Source organism: Oryctolagus cuniculus, chromosome 19 (assembly GCF_051225735.1).
Source record: "Oryctolagus cuniculus isolate XC-2025 breed Fujian yellow rabbit chromosome 19, ASM5122573v1, whole genome shotgun sequence".
Lineage (NCBI taxonomy): Eukaryota > Metazoa > Chordata > Mammalia > Lagomorpha > Leporidae > Oryctolagus > Oryctolagus cuniculus.
In genome coordinates, this window is record NC_142885.1 from 44,002,140 (window position 1) to 44,017,142 (window position 15,003).

General features: G+C 61.1%; 1 protein-coding gene across 3 annotated transcripts in view; it reads right to left on the bottom strand.

Annotated features, from left to right (window-relative positions):
- The window catches only part of SBK1 (SH3 domain binding kinase 1), a 43,721-nt gene that overhangs the window by 13,192 nt on the left and 15,526 nt on the right, over window positions 1-15,003 (bottom strand). For 2 of the 3 annotated variants that reach the window (XM_070064907.2, XM_070064908.2), the window contains exon 1: window positions 7,977-9,308. The exons of the other annotated variant lie outside the window; for it this stretch is intronic. The gene's annotated coding sequence lies outside the window, so the exon portion shown is untranslated. Of the gene's footprint in view, window positions 1-7,976; window positions 9,309-15,003 lie in introns of those variants that run through there. 3 annotated transcript variants of the gene reach the window in all.

Here is a 15,003-nt window from a genome sequence, read left to right on the forward strand (position 1 = left end):
TGGCGATGGGGATGGCGTGGTTTTCTGGAAGTGACACCTGAGCGGGGCTCGAAGCGGATGAACAATGCAGCAGGGAACCTAACAGCTCCTTGAAAGCAAAGCCCAGGCCTTAATCATCTTGCTATTCCCAGCACCAAGCCAGGGTGTGACAAATCCGGGTGAATAATTCTTTACGTGTTGGGGAAGTTGTACCTTTTTATATCTTGGCTCCTTGGACTGGGACCCCGTGGGCACACAGTTCCTTTTCCAGGGGAGAGGTATCCTTGGGCCCATTGTACAGATTCAGAGACTGATGGCCAGAAGGGAACCGGAATTTGCTCAAGGCCACACAGAGAGCCAGTGGCAGGGCTGGGCTGGAAGCCAGGGTGTCTGCCGAGGAAGGCGCCGTCTCCCTTTGACGGCCTCCGCGTGGGTGATACTGTGGATGGGGAGGCTGGAGGTGCTGTCCTGGGACTGACAGTGACAATGACAGGAAAGCCATGACAAGCAGCTAGCACTCAGGGCACCCCTGTCCTGGGCCGAGTGCCTCATGTTAATGAAGTCCCTTAATCCTCTGTCCCCGAGCTCTGATGTTAGCCCCAGTCCACAGATGAGGAAACCGAGGCATGGAGCAGTCACATCATCTGATGGCAAAGCCAAGATCCAGATCCAGGCACCAACACTCTGCTGTCCCGAAGCTCAGCCCCCACGACTTCTGGCCTCTGAGATCACACTGTAAGAAGCTCCACACTTGCCTCAGTGTGCTAAGGTTCCCAGGGCCTGCTACCTGCCCACCTTCACAGCACCCCCTTTACACCAGCACCCACGGGGGTCAAACTACTGCCCCAGGGCCACTCAGCTCGGGACGGCCTGAGCCGGGGTTGAATCCAGAACTCCTCCTGCTCTGCTTCCCCTTCTCTGTTGGTCTCTGGCCCACAGCCCCAGGCCTGCCTACAGCCTGACTGGCTTCAGCACCACAGGCGTGGACAGCACCCAGGCCAGCGCTAAGCGCAAGGCTGGGGGCCGGGGAGGCCAGTGGAGGCCAGGGAACCAGGTCCAGAGGAGGCGACGCAGAACTGGAACCCGGGCCCCAGAGCTGCAAAGGCACCGGCTACATGTGGGTTTACTGCCATCTGTCCAACCAAACCACGACACGAGGGTCTTGCCCAACCTTCCTTCCGCTGCTTCTGTAACAGAGAGTGGCCTCATCCCTAAGTCATTGTGCAGAGTGCAAGTGTTCCTATCAACTGCAGAAGCAGTGCTGCTGGGCTGACGGGCCAGCAGGGATTTCTGTAGGGTGCCTGAGTCCCCAGGGCTGTGCCACTGGCCCCCTCCCCCAGGCTGCTTCCTGGTGGATACTGCCAGCCCCACCCCCACCCTCTCTGGGCCCCGTGTCACTTTGGGCTGAGGCCAGAAGGTCCCAATGTTTGGTGAGCTACCTTGAGGGGGAACTAAGAAGAGACTTCTCCTTTGCTGGGGTTTGCATCACGTAACTCTAGAATCCATAGCAGACATAATAATGGGACCCGACCACTCTCAGCACCTGCTCCAGTTGCTCACCACTCAATTGTCACAGGGACGCCCCCAGTGGTCCTCCTCCCCACCCCCAGACTCTTCTTTCAAAATTTTATTTACTTGAAAGGCAGAAAGAGAATCTGACATCTGCTGGTTCACTCCCCAAATGCCCACAAGAGCCAGGACTGGCCGAGTCTGGAGCCAGGAGCCAGGAACCCAACACAGGTCTCCCATGTGGGTGGCAGGGACCCAAGTACTAGAGCCTGCGTCACTGCCTCCCCCAGGGCACTTGAGCCTCCCTCCCCTGGCTTGTCACCTCCCCCTGCATACCCTGGGCTCCCTGCTGCCCCCTCAGCACACTCCCTCCGGGCCTGGGTCTTTTCCGAGATGGCCACGTGGCTCGGGTCTTCCAAGTTCAGCTCAGCTGACACCTCCTCAGCTGGCACTGCCCCCCACCACTTCCAGTGGCCGGGGCGCTGACCTGTGATCACCCCCCCTACTAGGACACATCAAGGCCAAATGCATGACGTCATCATGGTGCCACCCACTGGGGGCGGGGACCCTGCGCCAGCTGGCAGCAGCTAACCCAGCGAATGGTGTGCAGCAGGCCTTTCGCAAATGTTTGTGCAACCACACAAATGAATGAGAGCAAGAGCTGGGACCTCCCCAGGCCCAGGCCCAGGCCCAAGACAATCCCCCTCCCTGCCTTCCCTACGAGGGGTGGCCTGGGGCTCCCAGAGGCTTTGTGTGTGGCACAGGTCACACAGCGTTACTGCTCACTGCCCACTTTTATGAACCACTGAAGTTCAGAGGCTTCCCATGCACTAACTCACGTAAACCTCACCCTGCGCAAGAGCCCCCTCTTTTTATTCCCATCAAGTCCCTTACGGCTCAGGAAACCGAGACTCGGGGAAGGGCAGCTGAGGCGGCCTGTTCAGCAGTGTCACACAGCCGTGCTTCGTGACGATCCAGCGGGCTCCAGAACATTCAGCAAAGATTCGCTGAGCACCTGCTCTGTGCGCGGCACAGCCGTTGCATGGGGAGTGCATGTGTGCGTGAGCCAGCCTTCAAGCCTCTTACACAAGGCCGCTGTCAGCACTGGGCAGCACGGGCCTCGCCGAGATGGCTGTGGGCAAGTGGATGTGCTGGTGGGACAGCCCGCCTGGCACAGAGCACCGTGAACTCCGGGACTGCGCCCACTAGCCTGGGGACAGCCTGGTAGCCAGGACGGGCACAGGAGGCAGGACAGGAGGGTAGAGGCGAGGAGGGGGTGGCTGTCATTGTACAAGGCCTTGGAGGCCACAGTGGGGACCTGGCTTTCACTGTGAGGGGGACCCCAGCCCTCCCCAAAGCTGACAAGTGCACCAGGCCCTGAGAGATGGACAGAGACACATGAACTCGACCTGGGCCTTGCACCAGGGGCCTGTGGGTCCTGCCCATATTTCCCCACTGTCCTTGGAGTGGGCCTGAGGAATGGGGATGGCCTTGAGTTTTCTGGGGGCACAGTCTCTGCTGCAGATCCTGCCCAGCCTGACGTGAGCAGAGCTGTGGGGTGGGACGCCACGGGACATGGTCAAGGAGGCTGGATGGAGCCTGAGCTGTGGCGTAGCACGTAAAGCAACCGCCTGCAGTGCCGGCATCCCATATTGGCACTGGCTCAAGTCCTGGCTGCTCCACTTCCGATCTGGCTCTCTGCTACGGCCTGGGGAAGCAGTGGAAGATGGCGCAGGTGCCTGGGCCTCTGCACCTGCATGGGAGACCTGGACCTCCTGACTCCTGTCTTCGGATCGGTCCAGCTCCAGCCACTGTGGCCATTTGGAGAGTGAACCAGTTGAAGGAAGACTTCTCTCTCTGCTTCTCTGTAACTCTGCCTTTCAAATAAATAAATAAATCTTTAAAAAAAAAAAAAAAAAGAAGAGGAAGAAGAAAAAGGAAGCTGGAGCCTAGGCTGGGTCCTGCTTGGTCCAAAGCCCTGGCCCCGCCTCTCAGACTGCTGAGAATGGCAGACAGGTGGGCAAGCCTAGCCTGGAGACCCAGACATGTTCCCTGGAGTCAGTCCCTTCCCCCTTGCCCACACGTGTCTCAGCCGCTGAAGTGGGACTGGCACTCCCTCTCTGCTCCGGGCTTCTGAGGACTAACAGAGAAGCAAACCCTTAGGAGGTGCTCGGCGCCGTTCACGCATCTCACAAACGCATTCACCTCGTCCTCACCCCGGCCCCACAGGCCAGGTGCTGCTCTCTCCCCCGTTCACGGACGGCAGAGCCGGGGCAGAGTGGTTAAGTACCTTGCCCAAGGTCACACGGCTGGGCTCAGGGTTTTGCTTTTCATCGCTAAGCTGTGTTAACTGCGGGCCACCTGAGCTCGCCTTGAAGCCCAGTTCTCAGGGGCAGGGGAGACAGAGGCCCTCGGGGAGCAGGGATGCTGGGGTAGGCAGCTGGGGCCGGGTTTGTGCAGCCTCTCTGGGGCCTGGCCAGGAGGAGGCCGAGGCTCTGTCCATCTAGCCCTAGCCCCTGTCCGGTTCCCCTGCCACTCAGGGCCATTCTATTGCCCTCTCCTAGGACTGAGGAAGGCGCAGGGAAGGGGGATGGTGTGAAGTCACAGAGCGCGCGAGGCTGGAGCAGCAGGCACAGCTTGATGCACTTCCCTGTAACACAACCTCCTGAGCAAGCGGGCACTGTGAGTGCCCATTCCATAGCACAAGAGACTGAGGCCCAGAGGACTTGTCGGAGACCACACAGCCAGGGGATGCGGTGCTGGGACTCAGGCTGAGGGCAGGGTGATGCTCAAGCCACACACACACACACACACACACACACCCTTCAGTGGTCCTCAGACCCCGGCTGCAATCCCAGCTGAGAAAACACTGCCCGTGTCCTGGAGGGGAGGGCTGGACACGGCAAACAGTGCCTGCCACAGCCTTCCAACCCCGGCTCGCGAGTGGGGGCCAAGCTGGGAGACTCGATGCGTTCCCCTCTCTAGGGGCAGCCCAGGGGAGAGACGCCCTTGGACCAGCGTGTCTTTGGGGGCCCAGCTGTGCACAGGGGAAAGCAAGGGAGAGGAGTTGGGGGAGGGGAGGCTTGAGGAAGACTTGGCTCCAGCTCTGGCCTGGGGCCCACGCGCCTGGGGCCAGAGAGCCCTGAGGAATCTCCCAGCCAGCCGCCCCAGGGCCGCCAGGGCCCAGAACAAAGGGGGCCTTACCTACAGTCTGGCACAGGAGGACACAGCTCTGGAAGGGCCCTCACACAGGCCCTGCCTGTGTCCCCTCCCTACACCCGCTCTCCCTCCAAGCCCCTCCCCCACCTTAGGGACAGGACCCAAAGCCCCCAGTGCCAGCCTAGCCCGGCTCCTAAGGGAGAACAATGCCACCCTGGCCTGACAAGGGCCAGCAGTTACCGAGTGGCGTTTATGCTGCAGGCTCTGTCCTAGGCCCCTTCCCCGAATCGCCTGGATGACCCCAGGAGGCAGTGGTGGTTCCTGCCTTGTACATGAGCATCCTGAGGCCCAGAGAGGTTAACTGACCTGCCGAAGGTCACACAGCAGCCGAGTGAGAATCGAACCCTGAGCTCTCAACCACGGTGCTCTGCCGCTTCTGGCTACCGTGGACTCTTGTATGGGGCCACGGCCAGTGGCTGGGCCACAGCGTCAGCCCATGGTCCCTGGCCCAGTGACTTGGCAGCACCCATCGGCTGCATGAGTGTTTAGGGAACGCTGGTTCCTGCATCCCGGCTCCCACTTCTCCTGCCTGAACAAAACTCAGAGCAGCTTGGCCCGGCTCCTGGAAAGTCAGCCTAAGGAGGCGGCTCGCAGTCCAGAGACGCTTTCATCCACTTCTTTGCTGGGCCCACGAGTAACCCAAGCCCAGAGACCTCAGCAAGACCTGGGCCTGGGATCTTGAACGTCCGCTCCTGGTGGGAAAGAGCGGTTCGTGTCGAGAGCCTCCAGCACAGGGCCAGGCTGCCGAAGTTCAGGCCCCCTCAGCCGCTCAGCCAGAAGGAGCCCTACCCCCACCCTCTCCCCCTCCCCAGGGACCCTGTCCTGTGCCTGTTCCAACTTGGCCACCCGCTAAGCAGAACACACACAGACAAAGTTCACCCGCTAAGCAAACACTTTTCCTGGCCTCCGTCCTGGGCCTGCAAACCAGAGGCCAGCAGAGGGGCCGGCAGGTCATCTTGAGGAGTGGGCAGGCCTGGTGGGGCCTGGGGCGAGCTGGAGGCCTGTGTCCCCTTGAGGAAGGCCTGGGATGGCCATATCACCTTGTTTTCCTGAACACCAGTATCTGCACATGAACTCTCCTAACCTTGTTTTAGCACCACCGACAAAGGCCAACGTTTCAAATACACTGGGCCAACAGAACCCGCGACGGGGCTGCAGCTGGTCCCATGTGCTGGACGAGGCGCCGGACTGTGGGACAATGTCTTGGCCGTGTGGGGACGAGACAGCCCTGGCTTTTTGGAGCTCAGGGTCCCGACGTGGAGACAGACCGTCGCAGCACACGGAGACACGCACCACTGTCTCCAAGCCACCGATGCAGTCCAGTTCAGCTTTCTACCGGGCGCCAGCCCAGGTCAGATCCAGAGGGGAAGGGGAGGCAGGAGGGGCTTCTCAGGTCAGGGGACAGAGGGTGACAGCCGTCGCCAGACTGCAGTGGGCTGGGACAGCTGAGCTACTTCACTGCGACTCAATGGGCAGCCAGTGCAGGTTAGAGAGGAGGCGAGGGCTGGCTCTCTGCAGCTTCCCTGGGCACAGGGACTCAGACCTCTGTCCTTCAGTCTATGGTTCGGCTCCCTTGCCTGTGGGGTGGGTGACAAGCCCCTGGGATCGCCCCCCATGGCAGGGGGGATGGGGGGATGGGAAAGGGTCATGAGCTCCTCCACAGACAGGTGGCGACACTCCTGGGTGCTTCTGGGGTCTAGCTTTGATCTCCCTCTGCCCCAGCGGCCGCAGGGTTAAGTGGCTCCCACCATCTGCCTGCCCAAGGTCACCCAGCCTTCAGGGTGGCTGGCTGCGCCGAGGGCAGATGCCTCAACTGTCCTGACCCTGCCGCTGCACCTGCACTCTCCTGCCCTTGGGTCAAGGCCAGCAGCAGGTGGGGGCGCGGGGCCCTGCCTTGGGGGAACCAGGAGCAGAGGCATCAGCTGCCCCACTACCCCACTCAACCACCACCCCCACCCCAGTCTGCAGGAGGATGGGGCTCAGGGGCTTTGGGTGGAGGGTTGAGGACTGGTCAGTTGGGCCTGACCAGGTCCTCCTCAGTTAGTCTGGGCACACTGAGGCCAGCCCAGGGCTCTGCGGGTCGGTCAGAGGAACAGGACCCCTGACTGCAGTCTGTGGCTCTTCAGACACTCACGGAGAGCTTCCTAAACCCACAAAGTCACCACTGGTGGGGCTGCCTGCCTCCCCGAGCTTCTGTGTGCTCCCCCACCAGATGGGGTCCAGCACCACGGCTCGCCCGCAGCAGGCTGGGGAGGGAAGAGCTGGAGGACGTCCCGGCAGCCCAGAGCGCGCACCCTCAGCAGGGTCCAGCCCTTCTCTGCTCTAGAATCCCAGGGCGCCACACCACTCAGGCCTCTTAGCTGCCCTAGGAGCTGCAGGCCGGCTGCACTGTCCTGCTTTGTATCCCGCTTGCAAAGCAGATGCGAGAGCCTGGCAGGGCCCCTGGGCCGTGGAGGACACCTGGGACCCAGCCCTCCTGACGGTTGGTGCTGAGACTTCTGCAAGTCGGGAGTGGGGGAGGGGAGGAGGGAAGGCTTATGGTGGGGCTTGGTGTCCCTACCCCATCTGGGGAAAGGAAGGTGCCCTGACCCCTAGAGGATCCTAATCTAGATCATGGCCCCTCCCCCCGAAACTAGTGCCTCACTCTGGGGAGGGCCTGCCCCTCCCTGTCCCGCAGGAACCACAAAGTACTGCCCAGTGAGCTCCCCCCACCACGGCCTGGGAGCCAGGGAGTCCCATTTGCTCTCCCAAACACACCCCTTCCCACCCCTCTCAAGACAAAACCCCAGTCATCACCCGGGCCACCTACTGCAGGCCCCCTCACCTGTGGACACCCCCACAATTCCTTGGGGTGGGGAGACTTGGGTGAGGAACTCAGCCTGGCCATGGGGGGAGGGGCTGGCACGCCACCAGGACCTAGGGCCAACACTGGAGGCCCAGGTTTTTTTCTAGGTGGGTTGGGGGGGAGACCCGGCACCGACTCCCCCCACCTTTGGCACAGGGGGCTTCCCCCCCCTGCGCCCCCCCTCCCCCGCCCTAGGGTCGGGAAGCTGTGCCTAAACCTCAGCGCTCGGGGGTGGGGTGGGGTGGGGGAAGGGAGAGGAGGAGGGGGCGGCTCCTCCAAGCGAGACACAAAGAGACGTCCTTCAGCCTCGGCTCCATGGCGACGCTAGGGGGGGGCGCGCACCCAACACTTCCTTCCCCACCTGCAGGGCTGGAGGGACCTCGGTGGCCACTCACCTGCCGCCCCTCACCTGGGCCCGGCTTACCTGGGCTGGGGCCGCGGGGACGCCGCGGCGGGGGGTCTGGGCGCCGTCTCGGTCTTCGTCAGCCCGGCCCGGGGGGGCTCAGGGCGCCACGGTCACGGGCCGGGATTCGAAGGGCCGCCGCAAGGGGCTCGGGCACCCCAGTCCTGGGGCTTTTGCGGAGGGGTGGGGTGTCCGAGGCTTCCTGCTGGTGAGGGGTGTCTCTGGCTGTCCCTAGGGCTGGGATCTCCGTGTGCCGGAGTTGGGGGGCAGGGTCCCCCGACCTAGGGACGTTCTGAGCTGGGTCTTCGTGTCTTGAGGTGTGGAGTTGTAATGACCTGGTTCTTGGGTGGGGGGTTCCCGCAACCACTGGCCGGGGGAACACTGCGTTCCAGGTCTTGGGGGGGCTCAGCTGGAAGATGGGGAGTCTTTGCAGTACCGTAGGGGGGTCGCTGTCTTCCGAACACACGGGAAGCCTCCGCTCTTCCCCGCTGGGGAGTCTCTCTGTGCTCGATCCGGGGGGGTGCCCCTCGCTTTCCTGGGGTTCGCTGGATCCTGGAGGTGGTGGCGGCGGGAGGAGGGGGGGTCCCCGACCTCCCCGGGGCTGCGGGGGCTTGCTGCGTCCCGGCCACCAACGGGAGCTGGGAGGAAGCCCCTCAGCCGCTGGGGGGCTCCGTCGCCGCCGCTACGAGCAGCCCGGCCCTGCGCTCCCGGACCCCGGCCTGGCCCGGGCTGTGGCTGCGGCTCCGGCTCGCGCTGCGCCCGGCGCTCGGGCCCCGGCCCCGGCGCCCGCCCGGGCTGCGCTCCATCGCGGCATGGCGGCTCCGCCCTCCGGCCCGCGCGCACCTGCCCGCCCGGCTCGCGGCTCCGCCTTCCGGCTCGCGCGCCGCCGCCGCCCGCCCCTTTGTCCGCCCCGCGCGCGCGCCCGCCGCCCGGCGCAGATTCTCCGCTCGGCCGCCCGCACCCCGCCTTCCGGCCGCGCCGGGTCCTAGCGCCCGCGGGCGCGCTCCCTCTCGCCTCCTACCGCGGTGTTTTTTAGGTCAGAGCCCTCGAGGGGGAGAGAACGAGGTTGGAGAGGGTCACCTGGCGCAGATGCCTGGCCCCCGAGGGACCAGACGGCCCCAGACTGTGAGGCGGAGCCTGTCTGTGACCCCCCCCCCCACATGCGGTCGCGCAGCCATCCATCCCGCCTGTCCTTTGTCTGTCTGTCCATCCTGTCACCTTTCCTTTCTCCCTTCCAGAGAGCCTGCAAAACCGGGGAAGACGCGGGGCACCGAGGCCTCGAGGTCACCTCCGGCTCGGGCGGCCTCGCTCCCTTTGCTGAAAGCCCAAGTTAAAGGGTGCAGCCCGGGTACATAGTGCCGCCGCCGGCGGGCGGGAGGGCGCAAAGGGGAGTCGGGGGGCCTGGATGCCAGCGGGGTGGTTGGGGGGCAGGGATGAGACGAGGGGAGGCTGCCTGTACTCTCACGGGTCCCCAGCCTCAGCCCTGCAGCACGCCCAGCCCCCTCCCCATGCCTGTGTGCCTTCCATCAGTCGGTTCTCTCCGTCCAGGGTTTCTAGAGTGGGGGTCGCACCCTCCCGCACGTGCAGTGTGGGACCAGCGGGGAGCCGTGCAGGTGACCCGGCAGGCTGTTCTGGAGCTGGGCGGTTGAGATTTCCAGAGAGCCGCAAATTTTAAACATAAAAATCTTCCAACTTGTACACATGGGCAACCCATCTCCCAAAATTCAGAAATACAGAATGGGCCACATGGGACACGCTTTGGGAGCAGATCTGGCCAGCGGGCCCCACTTTGCAACGTCTGCTAGCGAGATTAGGGGCCTGGTTCCCTCCTGCTGCTGTCTAGGCTTTTCTTTCTTTCTTTCTTTCTTTCTTTCTTTCTTTCTTTCTTTCTTTCTTTCTTTCTTTCTTTCTTTCTTTCTTTCCTTTCTTTCTTTCTTTCTTTCTTTCTTTCTTTCTTTCTTTCTTTTTTCCCTTCCTTCCTTCCTTCCTTCCTTCCTTCCTTCCTTCCTTCCTTCCTTCCTTCCTTCCTTCCTTCCTTCCTTCCTTCCTTTCTTGAATCCAAGTCCTTGGTGACCATCAGCTCTGCAAAATACAAACTATAAAATCACTAAGGGCTCCCGGCGACTCCAGGGTGCCGTGTAGTGTTCTCCTGGCCTTCGGAGCCCTGAGTGCTGGGAGCAGGCTCACCCGCCGCTGCCCTACTTGGGGCTGCCTCTCCTCCACCAGCCCTGACCTCAGCACGCTGTTCCGGAACAGCTGCTGTCTCGCGCCCGGTGCCTTCCTACATCCAGTTTCCTGCGTCTGGAAAGATCTGTCTCCTCTCCTCCGTCTTCCAGCAAGTCCTCCCAGACTTGCCTCTCTGCTGGCCCTGCCTCTCCCGCCCCTGTGCGTCCTGGCCACGTCCGTCCGTCAGGGAACCTCAGATTCCGCCTGACTTTGTCTCATCTTCTCCGGGCAAGGCCTTAATCAAAGGAGCTGTGGCCCTGGGTTCGAGTCAGAGGGCACAGAGCAGAGGGGCCCCGCAGGGGAAGGGCCCAGGGAGGGAATGTCTTCCTAGCTGCTGACGGCTGACTCCCAGACCTAAAGCTCTTCCCTCTGTATCCAGAACTGGAAGCTGAGGTCCAGAGATGGGGCTCCAGGTCCTGGTAACTGAGGGCTTCCTCACCTGGGGCCTTGATTACCCACAACGCAGTTAGTAAAGGTTGCCGAAATGCATTGTGGGTAATCAGATTCCCACTCCTTCTTCCCGCTCAGCCATTCTCAGCTCCGGTGGGAAGTGCTGGTCCCCACAGAGGGCACACTTTTGCCAGGGGACACAGCAAGGGTCCTGATAAATGTTAAGCCGCGCGGGCAGGCATTTGTCACTGCATTTGCGAAGCTGCCAGCTGTGACACCTGCATCCCGTATTTGAGTCCCGGCTCTGCTTCTGATCCTGAGAAGGCAGCACTAGGGGCTCCTGCCACCCACAGGGGAGACCTGGGTGGAGATCCAGGCTTCAGGCTGCTGCCTGGCCCAGCCTCTGCTGTTGTGGCCATTGAGGAAGTAAACCAGCTGATGGAAGATCTCTCTCTTTTCAGCCTTGCCCCCTGGGTCTGCTGCCTTCCAAAAATAAAGAATGAGAGTGAGAGAGAACCTTCTATGATCCACAAAGGGGCCCGGATTTGTACCTGGAGACACAGGACTCCATCAGGGCAGATTTGGATGAAGGACTTGGCCTTGGCTTTGCTGGGACTTTCTCTGTACTGCCTACAGCCTGAGAGCCTTCCTGCCACTCTTCCTGTCTTGTCTGTCTTCCAGGGCTAAATCTCTTGCTGCCTCAGGATGCTCGAGCCTCCTCCCTCCCTCCCTCCAAGTGTTTCCTCCAGCAAGTCCCTTGTGCCTCTGACCCATCTTGGCTTCTCTGAGAACTGACCCCACACGACCCCTCTGAATTGAGGAACCACAGCAGCCCTCAGTCCCTGACCCCCTGGGGGGTGAACCACTCCAGCCGGCTGAGAGGTGTGTGCCCAAGGCAAGGCTGCCTTCTCAGGGAAGATTCTGATGGTTGCAATTTGGGTAGCAGAACACAAAGATTAACCTTGGCCATGATTTCCATAGCAACATGGAAAAACCAGGTGTCATCATTGTGCAAGCATCCGGTACAGACTGCGGGATTGAGTCCCGGCTGCTCCATTTCCGACCTAACTCTCTGCTAAGGAACCTGGGAAAGCAGTAGAAGATGACCCAAGTGCTTGGGTCCCTGCACCCACGTGGGAGACCCGGATGGAATTCCTGGTTCCTGCTTCAGCGTGGCCCAGCCCTGGCTGTTACAGACATTTGAGGAATGAGGCAGCATCAGATGAACAGTCTCTCTCTCTCTCTCTCTCTCTCTCTGCATGACGACATTTCAGACTACATGAATTTGGGTCCCTCTGCTTGTGGCACTGGGTGTTAGGCTGCTGTACTGGCCACATGGACAGTCCCTCGGTGGTGACCTAATGACTTGGCCGTGGCACTCTCAAATGTCAGTCTCCGTGCTGGGGCGGGGAGTACAGTATGTAGGGATTTCCCCAGAGTGTTCTGTGATGCTCCTCACTGCTTGTGTCCCCAGTCGAGACAGAGACAAGGGTCTTGTTGGATCCTGTGCTCCTGGATGGCCATCATCATTCCCAGGACGTCGGTGCTGCTGATGAATGGTGCGTCATGGCGCGATTGGTCAGGAGCCCTGGTGGCCTTGGAGGGCTACAGCATCCCCAGACAGCTGGCAGCAGGGGCATCCAGACTCAGCCGATGACAAGTTCAAGTTGCAGCTGATAAGGGAAACCCGAGGTGGATCACAGAGGAGCCGGCGCGGCGTCCCTGGCTGCGCGTGCCGCAGGCGGTGGCCCCGTGTGTCTCTCAGTGCCTTTTTTGTAGAGTAGGTTCTGAAGCAACGGACGGCCGCCTTGGGACCAGCAGGACGCCTCTGATGCCAGGAAGCCGGAGCGATGACAGTACCCTGGGAAAGCCCTGCTCCTTTGTCACCGCGCAGCCCTGCCGAGCTGTACTTGGAGCGGCTTGGAGTTGGGATTTCTGGTCCGTGCAGCTGACTGTGTGCCAACCCCAGGCGAGAAGGAGAGCCGGAAGTCGTGAGAATGGCTGTCCTGGGGGGTGGGGTGGGGAGGATGCAGGAAGTTGCCCTGCGAAGGGGGTGGCGTAGGGAGGCCCTGGCAGCCCTCGTATTTTGTCTTTTGCCAGGAAAACGACCTGACACAAATCTGACCAAGCGTTAGCACCCGTTTTAGCCGTGGGCACGCCCAGGGTGACACGCTTGCTGTAACTGCTTTCGTGTTTTTCAAAATAATTAGCAAGTGTTTAATGGAAGTGTTTTTAAATGGGATGAGGAGGAGGAGGTATGGGGGTGGGGTGGGGAAGGAACCTGCTCACCACGTGACTGTGTCCCCTAAAGCCACATCCAAGGACTTCCTAGAAGGACCTCAACTGTCCCACTTGGAGAAACACTAGGAACAGGCAGTACCTCTGGATTCCAGGACCCAGACCTACAGCTCATGGTTCTGGATAGGGGTCAGGCTTGTGGTTCGGCAGGTTAAGCCACTGCCTACAACACCTATGCCGGCATCCCTCATCAGTGTGCTAGTTCTTGTCCCAGCTGTTCCACTTCCCATCCAGCTCCCTGCTAATGCACCTGGGAAGGCAGTGGAAGATGGTCCAAGTGCTTGGGCCCCTGCACCCACATGGGAGACTCACATGGAGTTCCAGGCTCCTGGCTTTGGCCTGGTGTGTGCCCTGGCTGTTGTGGGCATTTGGGGAGTAAACCAGCGGAAGGAAGATATCTCTCCCTCTCTCTCTGCCTTTTAAATAAATAAAATACATCATTAAAAGCCAACGGTCTGGGGCCAGTGTTGTGGAGTAGCAAGTTAAGCCTCCGTCTGCAGTGCCAGCATCCAATATGGGCACTGATTCAAGACCTGGCTGCTCCACTTCTGATCCAGCTCCCTGCTAATGCGCCTGGGAAAGCAGTGGAGGATAGCCCAAGTGCTTGGACCCCTGCCAGTCATGTGGGAGACCTGGAAGAAGCTCCTGGCTCCTGGCTTGGGCCTGGCCCAGCCCTGGCCGTTGTGGCCATCTGGGGAGTGAACCAGTGGGTAAAAGATTTCTTTCGCTCTCTAGCCTCCTTTCTCTGTAACTCTGCCTTCCAAATAAATTTTTTTTAAAAATCTTAGAAACAAAACAAAACACCATGGTTCTGGCTGCCTGTGCTCCTGGGGGTGGGGCGTGGCTGCTGCTTGGTGGCCTGCACGTCTGACGGAGCCTGATCCCAAGCCTGGTTCCAAACCCTTCCTTTGGAGGCAGGGACTCCCAGGCTGGCTCCGGCCCAGCTCACCATGGGGACGGGTCTCCTGGGACCTGCAGGCATCACAGCACACACCCCGGGGGGCTGGCCGCAGTGACGTCACCGTAAGATGAAGATTCGAGAGCAGCTTCTGTGGTTGCTGACGGGCAGGGCAGGGCGGGGAGTAGACAAACCACACGGCAAGGCAGCAACAAGGGGACAACACCAAGCAGGTGACCCCTGCGGGCACCTGGAGGTGACCCCCATGGGGGAGCTGACCTGGCCCGGGGCCCAGGGGCTGGGTCTTCCTACCTCCATCCTGTCTTGACAGCTTCCGGGGCAGAGTAACCCAGAGGTGGAGCAGGCAGGAAGGCAGAGCTGGGTAGGGGGAGCAGGGAGATGGTGGGGGGTGGGGAGGGGCGAGGAGGGGCTGACAGGGGTGCCCAGCACCTAGAGCGGTGCTGGGGTCAGCCTGGAGCCCCCACCCCACCCCAGGTGCAGCAGACCTGCCTTCCAGCCTCTGGACCTGTCCTCTGGGGATAGAGTCCCTGCCACAGTCCCTGTCACTGCTCCGGGGGGCTCTAATGATGAGGCTCACCTTCGTTGCCGGGGGCTGTCTTGGAGCCCAGCCCCCACCTCACCCCGCCACAGTGACTGCTTCTTTTGTAAAAATAGTTATTTATTTTCATCTACTTGAAAGACAGAGTGGGGAGGGAAGGGAGGGGGAGAGAGAGAGAAAGAGAGAGAGAGAGAGAGAGAATCTATCTTCCATCCACTGGTTCTTTCCCCAAATGCCCATCACAGTCAGGGCTGAGCCAGGCCAAAGCCAGGAGCCCAGAACTCCATCCAGGTCTCCCACATGGGTGCAGGGGCCCAAACACTCGGGCCATCCTCTGCTGCTCTCCCAGGTGTATCAGCAGGGAGCTGGGTTGGAAGTGGAGAAGCCGGGACTCGAACTGGCACTCCGATCCGGCACGTGGACACCGTCCCTGGCCACCATGCCACCTCTCCTGTGGCTTCATGTGCTTGGGAGGCCCACATTTGCATACAATGTGGAAAGCCCACCTGCTGAGAGGGTCACAGCTCATGTTCCACTGACCCGAGCATGCAGGCAGCTGGCTGGGGGGAAGGAATGAGACGCAGGCCTGGAGGGAGAAGCCACAATGACCACACAGCGCCCGGGCCTCTCCCACCTACACCCCACCAGCTTCTCACCTGCCAGGAGGTACTGACCCA